Genomic DNA, 10,399 nt, shown 5'->3' with positions numbered 1-10,399 from the left:
AATAGACTCAAGAGCCTTTCAAATTTGATTTTACTTGAAGTGCAGGACATCCTTTCCCTTAAAATAAAAATAAATAAAAAAATGTTTAAGCTTTGCAACTAGTGGATATGTTACACTGAGGAATATACTAACTTGAACCACTGATTGTTCTGTTGAGAAAGAACACTTTCTTTGTACTGTTTTGTTGATGTGAAATGCACCCTAAATTATAGAATCAGTCTAATGTTATCGCTCATCAAAGATAGCAGAAGCTTGTCGTTTTTGCACTGTGTAAAGGCAAAGAGTATGAACCTTTATTTTGAAGAGTACAGCGCAAGCATAGGGCAAACAAGCCAATCAGAAGCAAGGAGGCACTGGAGACCCACCCACCTATGGAAACAAAACATTGAGTGGTATACTTGTTTTAAAAGTAAGAACAGAACAACGAAAAAACGAGCTGAATTTCCGTTTTTTGGTTTTGGGGCAAAATTGAAAAACAAAAAAACGACCCGTTTCTGTTTTTTGTTGTTGTTTCAATTAGAACTAAAAAACAAACGGTTAAAACGTACCTTCGTCAAACTCCAGTGTTAGAATTCCATAATTCCATATTCATAAATAAAATGATATGCAAATAACATTTTCTTGGCTGTGGACTTGTACTCTACATAATTATGTTGAGCTCATGGTAATCTAATTCAATAAACAATAACTGCAATGAACAGATAGCATTTTCTGACTCTGTAATTTGGTAAATGATTCTGTGTTGAAAAATGTATATCTTTAAAAACTGCGTTGGTGTATTAGGGCGGGCCATACTATTTTTGTTGTTGTAATCGATCGAGAGGGGTGTTCAAACAACGTATTTTGGTGTGTAGAACACACATCTATTTAGATTTATTTATTTTGAAGTTGTTGCTATGGAAACAACATCTACATATAATAACGGACAAAGTAAAGAATGAAGTGTATGTTTAAATGTTAGCATCCCCCGAAGAGGCTCAAGCTCTTACGTTGAGTCTGGAGTTTCAATACATTCGGAATTTGACCGTGTAAAATGTCCTCTTGGGTTACCGTACAGCCAATGCGTGACGTCATTGGTAAGCGTAACGGACCCATGGATGTATAATAAGAACGAAGTAGGTGGATCCAGTTAGATATACAGTGATTATATAAACTTACTGTACATGTTAAAACTGTGTTCATTGTCACCTGTGCTTTATAGGGCCACCAGCAGCAGTCTCCAGAGCACCGGCTGTGTCTACACCAACAGGTTTCTCTCCAGCAGTGTGGAGGGATAACTCTGTTTCCAACAGATTTTCCCTGCTATTATTATTCTCAACTAGTTTGTTATTTTGGCCGTGTTCTGGTCTGTTCTGATGCTTGTGTTATTCTGTTCTCCAACTAACTGAAGGAATTAACATGTCAGCAATGATGGTAAGTGTTTTTCCTTTTTTGCATGCTTTTTTTAGACTGTCATACAAGGATTTGGCATTTTAAATATTGCAGTGGCTTACGGGGTATTTTCATTCTGTTAAAGAGACAACAGGTAAAGACAGATTGTGAAGCTTGAAACAACTTAACACTTGAGGAACATGACACAGGATTGTTTCTACAGCCCACAGGACTTATCCAACTGCCACTGCCACTGTGTCCAGACCCGATGGACCTGCTCCTCTGAAAGGTTATTGGGTTTTTATACTCCTCACTTGAATCTTTTTCATACATATTATGTATATATACCCTCATGTTTGTTTTCGCCTTTCATCCTTCAGACACAGTGAAGGCCCCGCTGCCGGTCCCTCCTCAGCTACTCGCCATTGCCCCAAAGCTCGGGATTGAAGAGCAGGCGCCAAATGTGTTGAGACAAAGTATGTGTTCTTCTTATACTACCAGTGTATCTCACAAAAACTTCAATTTCATTCTGACAAATCACATTGTCACGGTGTCATACAGTATAGTGCTCACGTTTTAGGTAAAGTTAAGTAATGATATCATCGTCTCTGTTTTCATTTTTCACACCTTCTTAAATGCTGCTTCTTAATTTCGATGTATAATGTGTATACATCACTTGCCTGTTTGTATCTCATCATCCCAGATTCATCACCACATAATATGGCCCCTGTGGAAGCGCAGGGAGACACTGTCCTCGATGAAGGTATGGATATCTGTGACACTGTATTATAGCAGTCATTTATATAGAGCTTTATTCAATTTTATCTGATGTAACTGTGGTGTTTTACTGTGTTTTACAGCTCTGACTTGCCCAGTGCCTCCTGTCCCTTTGGTCGCAGCACACCAGCCTGCAGCCTCTGTCCCGGGCTATAGTGAGGATGTTGCCCACTGGAACTGCTCCCACCAGCAGAAAATATGGATGAAGACTGAGTTGGAAACATTGGGTCTGTGGCCAGGTTCACCTCCAGTGCGACACCTTATGAACATGTTGTCCCTGTGGCGTTACCGCCTCAGCCTGAGCTTATAGACTCAATCTCAGACCTGCCTTCACCCAAGTATTATCAGCTTCATCCATATTTTATTTGGAAGCCAGAGCATGCGATCATGGAGAGGGTGAGAAACAATTGTGTTTTGCCCTGTCTCTCTGGTTGTCCGAACCCTCAGGTAGTTTCTTCTGGCATTGGAAGGCCAAGAGTCATCCTTGGGACAAGCGGCCAGTACTATATTTTAGCTTCGCGACTCACCTGCAAGGTCTGCAAAAAGTACTGGCATGCTGACAAGCCCCAGTGGCTGGAGAAGCTACCCCAGCGCTTCAGTAACATCGTGCCGGCCTTCCTGACTCACAAAAAGGCGGTCTGCAAATCTGTCCTGGATGAGATGAGGCGCAGCGGCAGATCACCAGAGGACATGTCCAAGCAGCTGACGGAGGCGCTCAATCTCAAATATGAGAGAGCTCATCTGGCCTACCTGCTGTGTGTGCAGAATGTCAGGGATGCTGAGGCAGGAGTCTACGGCCGTGACACTTCCTGGGTCTACTTTCAGTGTTTTTAATATATTTGTAGTTTTATTTTTAATATTTCCTATATTTCATGTTTCAGCTGTTTTTGAATAAATGATCTTAAATGCATCACTGTGACTGTCTTTACTTAATAGATAGAGGAAGTAATAGTGATAGAAAGAAGAATGAAGCACACTCATATGCTCAATGTAAACATCTGTACAATCAACATATTTAAAAAATATTAATTATAAGTAAAAATACAAAGATATTATATAAAACATTATTATTACTAATATTATGATATCATTATTTGTGTTATTGTTGTTATGATTGCTATATATTAAGATTAAAATAACTATTATAAGAAGCAGCAAGGAAAGAATAATTCATTTCTAACTCCAAATAGCTGTTTCAACTTTAACTTCAAACGTTTGAAAAGATAAATGTAGTGTTTGTGTATCATGAGAAACTGAATGTGGGGAATTTTGTTAGGGTCAGGTGGGATTCGAACAGTCGTTCTTTTGAAGAGGCTTCTGGCCAATAGAAAGTCTTCTATGGGTATACACGGCTCACCAAGGACTGTTAGGCGAACGTGATAACCACTACACTACGGAAACAGATGAAAGGGTTTCTGCCGCCTGTCAAGCCGGAGAGCCGGGTTCGATTCCCCGTCGGGACGAGTTTATCACCAGTTCTTTGAAAGATACAATGACACTCAAAAGCAGTGGCGGGTTCTAGACCAATTTGACTGGGGGGGCCAGGCTGGGGCCAGTTATTTTCTGAGAGGGGCACAATAAATGCAGGACGAAAAAGGCAAAGACAGTATGAAGTAATTGTGCATAAGAAAACAATGCAATACAGTTATTGCTATTTGTTTCAGTACACATATTTATTTCAGATACTTATAGTTACAGTTTTTACACTCTGGGTCCGACTAGAATGACAAATAACGTTAGTTCCGCCTATTCCGTCAGCCAAGAAATCGTTTAATCATAAACTTTTCATTTTCAGGGGGCCCACAAGGGGTGTCCAAAGTCAGTGTTAGGGGTGCACTGCCCCCCGTTGGCCTCCCCCCCTAGAACCGCCCCTGGTCAAAAGGTCCACCTTTAAAAAAAGCACACCCTTTGAGCCCTAAAACGGACTTTTAAAGGCACTTCCAACGTTTCAGGCCCTGCATTGAGGATGAAAGTGATGCTTAACAAAAGTTTATTTAGCATAAAGCAATGTGTCTATACATTTCTTCACTCATTCCAAAGTCCATATCATTCAGCCAGCACCTTCGAGTTTGACGGATATTAAACTTACATGCTGTGCATTTCACAAGCCATGATAACTTGGGCTCTAAAGTCGAGTCCCATCCAAATCTTTTTATTCCAACCAAAGCAGATTGGAAAAGAACGTCCTGAGCCGGAGTCAAACTGAGACCTAAGGATGGCAACAGTAACGGGCCGTCTCCACGGCAGCGTTAAAAAGATCTTGGAGGTGGGCGTATCTGAGGCTTGGGGATTTTTTTGCGATCAACCAATCACATGAATCTCCCGCCCGCGACATATGAAGCCAAAAAGCCCGAAGTAAACTGGATATAAACTCCTCAAAACAGGCGAAAACATACCACTGTCTCTGCCACCTCCCTCCATGCCTGGCTCCTCCGGTTTATATCCCGGTAGGTCTGGTCATAAAGCACCGGGTGATTGATTCGCTACCGCTAATTTCTCCTCCATGTTTTGGAATATGAGGAAATGACCTGCGGTCTGTCTCTCCCAGCATACACGCCGTTTGATTGGCTAGAGCTTGAACTGTCAGATTTGCGTACACGGGATTTGATTGGCTGACGCTTCCTCCTCAGCTTCAAAAGTTGAACATTGTTCAACTTTGGATCTTGAAAATCCTGAGAATCTCCGCTCGCCTGCCCACAATGCATTTCGGCGAAAGCGAAAAAAAGTGACGTCACCCCATTCAAAGTGAATGGGCAGAAGCGTTTCAAGATTTTTTAACGCTGCCGTGGAGACGGCCCGTAAGGCTTAACTCCCTTAACTTTTAGCATTCATTCTCTAGTTCTTATCACTACGGATATAATATATGTCTGGCCACAAGGGGGCGCTCTTTCCTTTGTAATGTGACCCTAAGTGATTGATGATGAGCATTTAAGGGAAAAGGGATTCCCAAAATGTCATTTATAACATAACTTTTCTTTGTTTTATTTTTTAGATAGGTGATAATAATCCTATAAATAGAATTCATACGTAATTGCTATTTTAACAGTTGGTTACACATGTTCAGAGGGATGCCACTTCATGCTATTTCTTACTTTTACTCTAGAACCATAATAAGAAACCACCACAAATACTCACCATTGTGGAATGAATGTCATTTGAAATACAAGTTACATTTCTCCGCTCTTTCTAAAGTCCATGACGTGTTGTTTGCAGGATGGTTAGCCCCCAGATGTGAATGAATCATTTTCCTTTCCTCTACATATTGTTATTCTTCAATATGTGCTGCCTTTTTTATCTTTTTTAATTTCTATATGTGGAGACAATCAAGACATAATGTGTTTCCGCCCGGTCTCGAACCGGGGACCTTTCGCGTTCTTACACTGTGACTGCAATATATTTCTGGCCACAAGCGAGAAATTGGGGGCGCTGTTGCACCCTTTTGGTAGAAGTAAGGAGACCCCGTTTCCAGTGACAGAGAGTGAGAAACGGAGCAGCAGCAGCAGCATCTTACAGATAGAGAGACGACATTAGCGACACAATTCGACTTCTAACATCACGTCAAACTTATCAAACGTAAGTGGGGCTTATTTTTCTATGACTGAATTAACACTTATCATATTGTTACACTGTTTTTGCAATAGTTGTTAGTTGTTTGTTTGTTTGTCTCTCTGTGTGTCTAAGGTACTGTAACTTTTGTTAGCTAACGTTACACTAACGTCATGTATTTACAGTAAATGTCAGCGTTAACAGCAGCTGATTTATTACTCATTACACATGGCAAAAGAGCTGTCAAATGTGTTTTACAGGTGTATCTTGTAACACTGATCCAAAAACTGCATTATTTGACTCTTTTCATTGCTGCAGTTCTACTTACTACAGTACATTTTAATCGGGTAAATACTACAGTATTCAGTCTTAAAACTCTTTTTTTGCTATCTTCTATTATACTTTTGTTATTATTTTACCCATCTGCTTTTCAGTCTGTCTGTTCATGTAATAGAGAAGTTGTTACCTAGTCATTACAAATCCCAATTAATGTAAACATGAAATAAAGTGAGTTCACTCACATTGACAGGGCAATACATAACACATCTTCCTGCCCACCTGCCCCTCTGTTTGTTTGTTTGTCTGCCTGTCTGATCATGTAATATAAAATGTGTTACCTATACAAATCCTGATTAACTTGAATGAATGAAATGAATAACTCTGCTAATATAACAGTATGATGATTTTTGCACTTCTTAATATATATACTTTGCATTGTGTTTTGCTGTGTGCAGGAGATAATGAAGAAAACCATATTCTTCCCAGGAAAGATGAGAGTGTCTTTCAGGAAGGGTCCATCTGGCCACCTGAGACAGGACCCTTCAGAGGAGGGTATGAGAATACAAAAACATCCTTCCCTTCAGGACAAGTCTGCTGCTCAGAAGCATGAGCATGTGAGGACAAATGCTCTCACTGAGGTCCTTCAGAGGGGAGGGGATGTATCTGACCGACTCGAGGTGATGGGGGAGTACGTGCTACAGTTCGGAAAGTATAAGGGGAAACTGTACTCCATCACCTGTGCTTTATTATTTATTTATTTATTTATTTATAGGGCCACCAGCAGCAGTCTCCAGAGCCCCGGCTGTGTCTACACCAACAGGTTTCTCTCCAGCAGTGTGGAGGGATAACTTGGCCGTGTTCCGGTCTGTTCTGATGCTTGTGTTATTCTGTTCTCCAACTAACTGAAGGAATTAACATGTCAGCAATGATGGTAAGTGTTTTTCCTTTTTTGCATGCTTTTTTTAGACTGTCATACAAGGATTTGGCATTTTAAATATTGGCTTAGGAAACCTAGCTTCTTACCCTCTAAGATATCATGCCACACCTTTGAATGAAAGATGTGCTTGCTATATATGTATACTGTTTCTCTGCTTTACCTGTTTCCAAACACATATAGACATTATGTTTTTCTATTTCAAATATTTGGGATTCACAAGTGAATACAACGGGGTATTTTCATTCTGTTAAAGAGACAACAGGTAAAGACAGATTGTGAAGCTTGAAACAACTTAACACTTGAGGAACATGACACAGGATTGTTTCTACAGCCCACAGGACTTATCCAACTGCCACTGTGTACAGACCCGATGGACCTGCTCCTTTGAAAGGTTATTGGGTTTTTATACTCCTCACTTGGATCCATCATGAATCTTTTTCATACATATTATGTATATATACCCTCATGTTTGCCTTTCATCCTTCAGCCACAGTGAAGGCCCCGCTGCCGGTCCCTCCTCAGCTGCTCGCCATTTAGGTAAAGTTAAGTAATGATATCATCGTCTCTGTTTTCATTTTTCACAACTTCTTAAATGCTGCTTCTTAATTTCGATGTATAATGTGTATACATCACTTGCCTGTTTGTATCTCATCATCCCAGATTCATCACCACATAATATGGCCCCTGTGGAAGCGCAGGGAGACACTGTCCTCGATGAAGGTATGGATATCTGTGACACTGTATTATAGCAGTCATTTATATAGAGCTTTAATCAATTTTATCTGATGTAACTATGGTGTTTTGCTGTGTCTTACAGCTCTGACTTGCCCAGGGAAGTATATCTACTGCCCCTCCAGAGTGTTCTCCTTATATAATGCACAGGGCATGGAGAAGGAGATGACGTGGCCGGAGTTCCAGCAGTCGGACTTCTATGATGCTGAAAGGGACAGATGGATTGCAGACAAAAGGAAGCCCTAACCTACCCTCACATACACACATGCACGCTCCACTTCCTGGGTCTACTAAGTTGCATACTAACTTAACATACAAACTAAGACGTTTTGCCTGCAAGAAAAGCGAGACCCCTAAACTATCAGCCTTTTCACCAGTCCTGACAATCCTGCCGATAACAAAACAGTTTTGGTTAATGCCCTCAAAAAACTCTATTCATAATAAAGAATAATAATCATTTCAGGGATTTCTATAGGTCCTCCACTCCAACCTTGTCGGTGCTGGGGCCTGCACTAGAATATTATATACTATACTAGAATAAATATAATTATTGCACTAGAATACATTTAAAAAAAAGAGCAAGTAAGAGGGTATAAATCACTAAAATGAGAATAGAATGCAGAATAGAAACCATACAAGAACATGAGGTGAAAAACATTTCAGATAATGGATGGTGGTGAGATCAAATACAGCTATAATAACAATACACTATCTTCTGCTAAATTATAATATTATAATAAATATTAAGGTGCAATACAACATATCATTTAGTCCAAAAATACAAAGAATATAATATAGTTCAATCCTTTTTTCAGGATCTGATTGTTCTCTCTGTATTGTGTTTTCAGTGTTTTTTATATATTTGTAGTTCTATTTGTATTATTTCCTATATTTGATGTTTCAGCTGTTTTTGAATAAATGATCTTGAATGCATCACTGTGACTGTCTTTACTTGATAGAGGAAGTAATAGTGATAGAAAGAAGAATGAAGCACACTCATATGCTCAATGTAAACATCTGTACAATAAACATATTTAAAAAATATTAATTATAAGTAAAAATACAAAATAATTATATAAAACATTATTATTACTAATATTAAGATATCATTATTTGTGGTATTATTGTTATGATTGCTATATATTAAGGTTAAAATAACTATTATAGAAGCAGCAAGGAAAGAACAATTCATTTCTAACTCCAAATATCAGTTTCAACTTTAACTTTAAACGATTGAAAAGATAAATGTAGTGTTTGTGTATAATGAGCAACATTTTGAAACTGAATGTGGGGGATTTTGTTTGGGTCAGGTGGGATTCGAACCGTCGTTCTTTTGAAAAGGCTTCTGGCCAATAGAAAGTCTTCTATGGGTATACACGGCTTACCTTCGCGTGTGAGGCGAAGGTGATAACCACTACACTACGGAAACAGATGAAAGGGATTTTCCGCCTGTCAAACGGCAGAGCCGGGTTCGATTCCCGGTCGGGGCGAGAGTTTTCCTCCACTTCAGACAATGAAACTCACAAGGCCCAACAATGGTGTAAGAGGCATGCAATGTTTCAGGACCTGCAATGGGGATGACACTGATAACAAAACAACCAATAGCTATTTTAGCACAAATCAACAATTCTAACATTCACATGTTAAACTTACATGCTGTGTAAATACAAGCCATTATAAAACGGACAAGTAAAATCAAGCAATCTGATTGGTTCTTAGCCGTGGTATACTGAGCGTATACCACGGGTAGAATTGTAAGTTACTTTTCACAACAACTCAGTATCCCTCCGCGTCTGAGATAAACAGTATACAGTTGGGCTGAAAAGCAAACTGCCTGCAGTTTGCTTTTCAAACTGGAACAAGAAAGCAGCGGAGAAGTAACGGAGCAGAAACCCTCCTTTTTACGCAACGGTTCAGACATAGACATCAAACGGCAAAAACATATTCAGTGTGCAGTTCCTTTGGCATTAGGGCAGGGATATTTAGATACTTTCCAAGGTTTGACATAATGAATTGTGCTACTTTTAAAGCGAGCAACGATGTTTTCAAATCTGTAATCAAAAAGGTCCGCAAAAACATTTAAGATTAACTTCGACCTCCGGGGGGGGGGGGGGGGGGGGGGGGGGGGGTGTCTTACTATGGAGGAGTGGATTGAGGAGTGCCTATCTCCAGAACAAAAAGCACCTAAACGACGACATGTAGAGCGACGTGAAGAGCAGGTCGACCAACTGGAAAAGTATCACCATTCAAAAGCTTTCTGATGCGGGTCTTGAAACAAAGCAGAGAAATTATGACCGTTAGTGGCCACAGGTGCGAAAGCTCTCTCCAGAGCTACTGGAAGCCGAATCTCGGGGACCGGAGAAAGTGGAGCAATATTCTCGCCACACCAAGCAACAGCCTAGAACAACCTCAGCCTATACAAGTAACCACGTAAGCCATGCTACTGATGCTGGACAGTTTTTCAGTGGGTGCACAATAAACGGCAACATACACATTAATGTAAATAAATAGCCAAATAATGGATCAACGCTCTCTGTCTAATATGTTCGCTAGCTGTTGTTAGTGTTGTTGCATAGCAACCACCTCGCACTATGTTTTGTGCAGAAGGCAACGGACGGACTATTTTATTTTGAACATCATTATTTAATAATAACAACTATTTAAATTAGAGTGTGTATTTTTCATTCATATTGCCACACTTGGTAACCGTTTTATAAAAGCAATAGCTCACTTCAGGCCGTGATATATGCTCATTAT

At 39.9% G+C, this 10,399-nt stretch overlaps 1 long non-coding RNA gene across 1 annotated transcript; it reads left to right on the top strand.

The window, feature by feature from the left end:
* The first annotated feature begins 1,791 nt into the window (after positions 1-1,791).
* LOC117469594 lies at positions 1,792-2,245 on the top strand. The gene is made up of 3 exons (XR_004554603.1): positions 1,792-1,847; positions 2,075-2,134; positions 2,232-2,245. It is a non-coding gene; the product is annotated as an uncharacterized LOC117469594 (long non-coding RNA).
* The last annotated feature ends 8,154 nt before the right edge of the window (positions 2,246-10,399 follow it).

This window comes from Trematomus bernacchii, unplaced genomic scaffold (genome assembly GCF_902827165.1).
Source record: "Trematomus bernacchii unplaced genomic scaffold, fTreBer1.1, whole genome shotgun sequence".
Classification (NCBI taxonomy): Eukaryota; Metazoa; Chordata; class Actinopteri; order Perciformes; family Nototheniidae; genus Trematomus; species Trematomus bernacchii.
The sequence above is the reverse complement of the archived record's forward strand: the minus strand, read 5'-3'. Positions and strand labels throughout refer to the sequence as shown.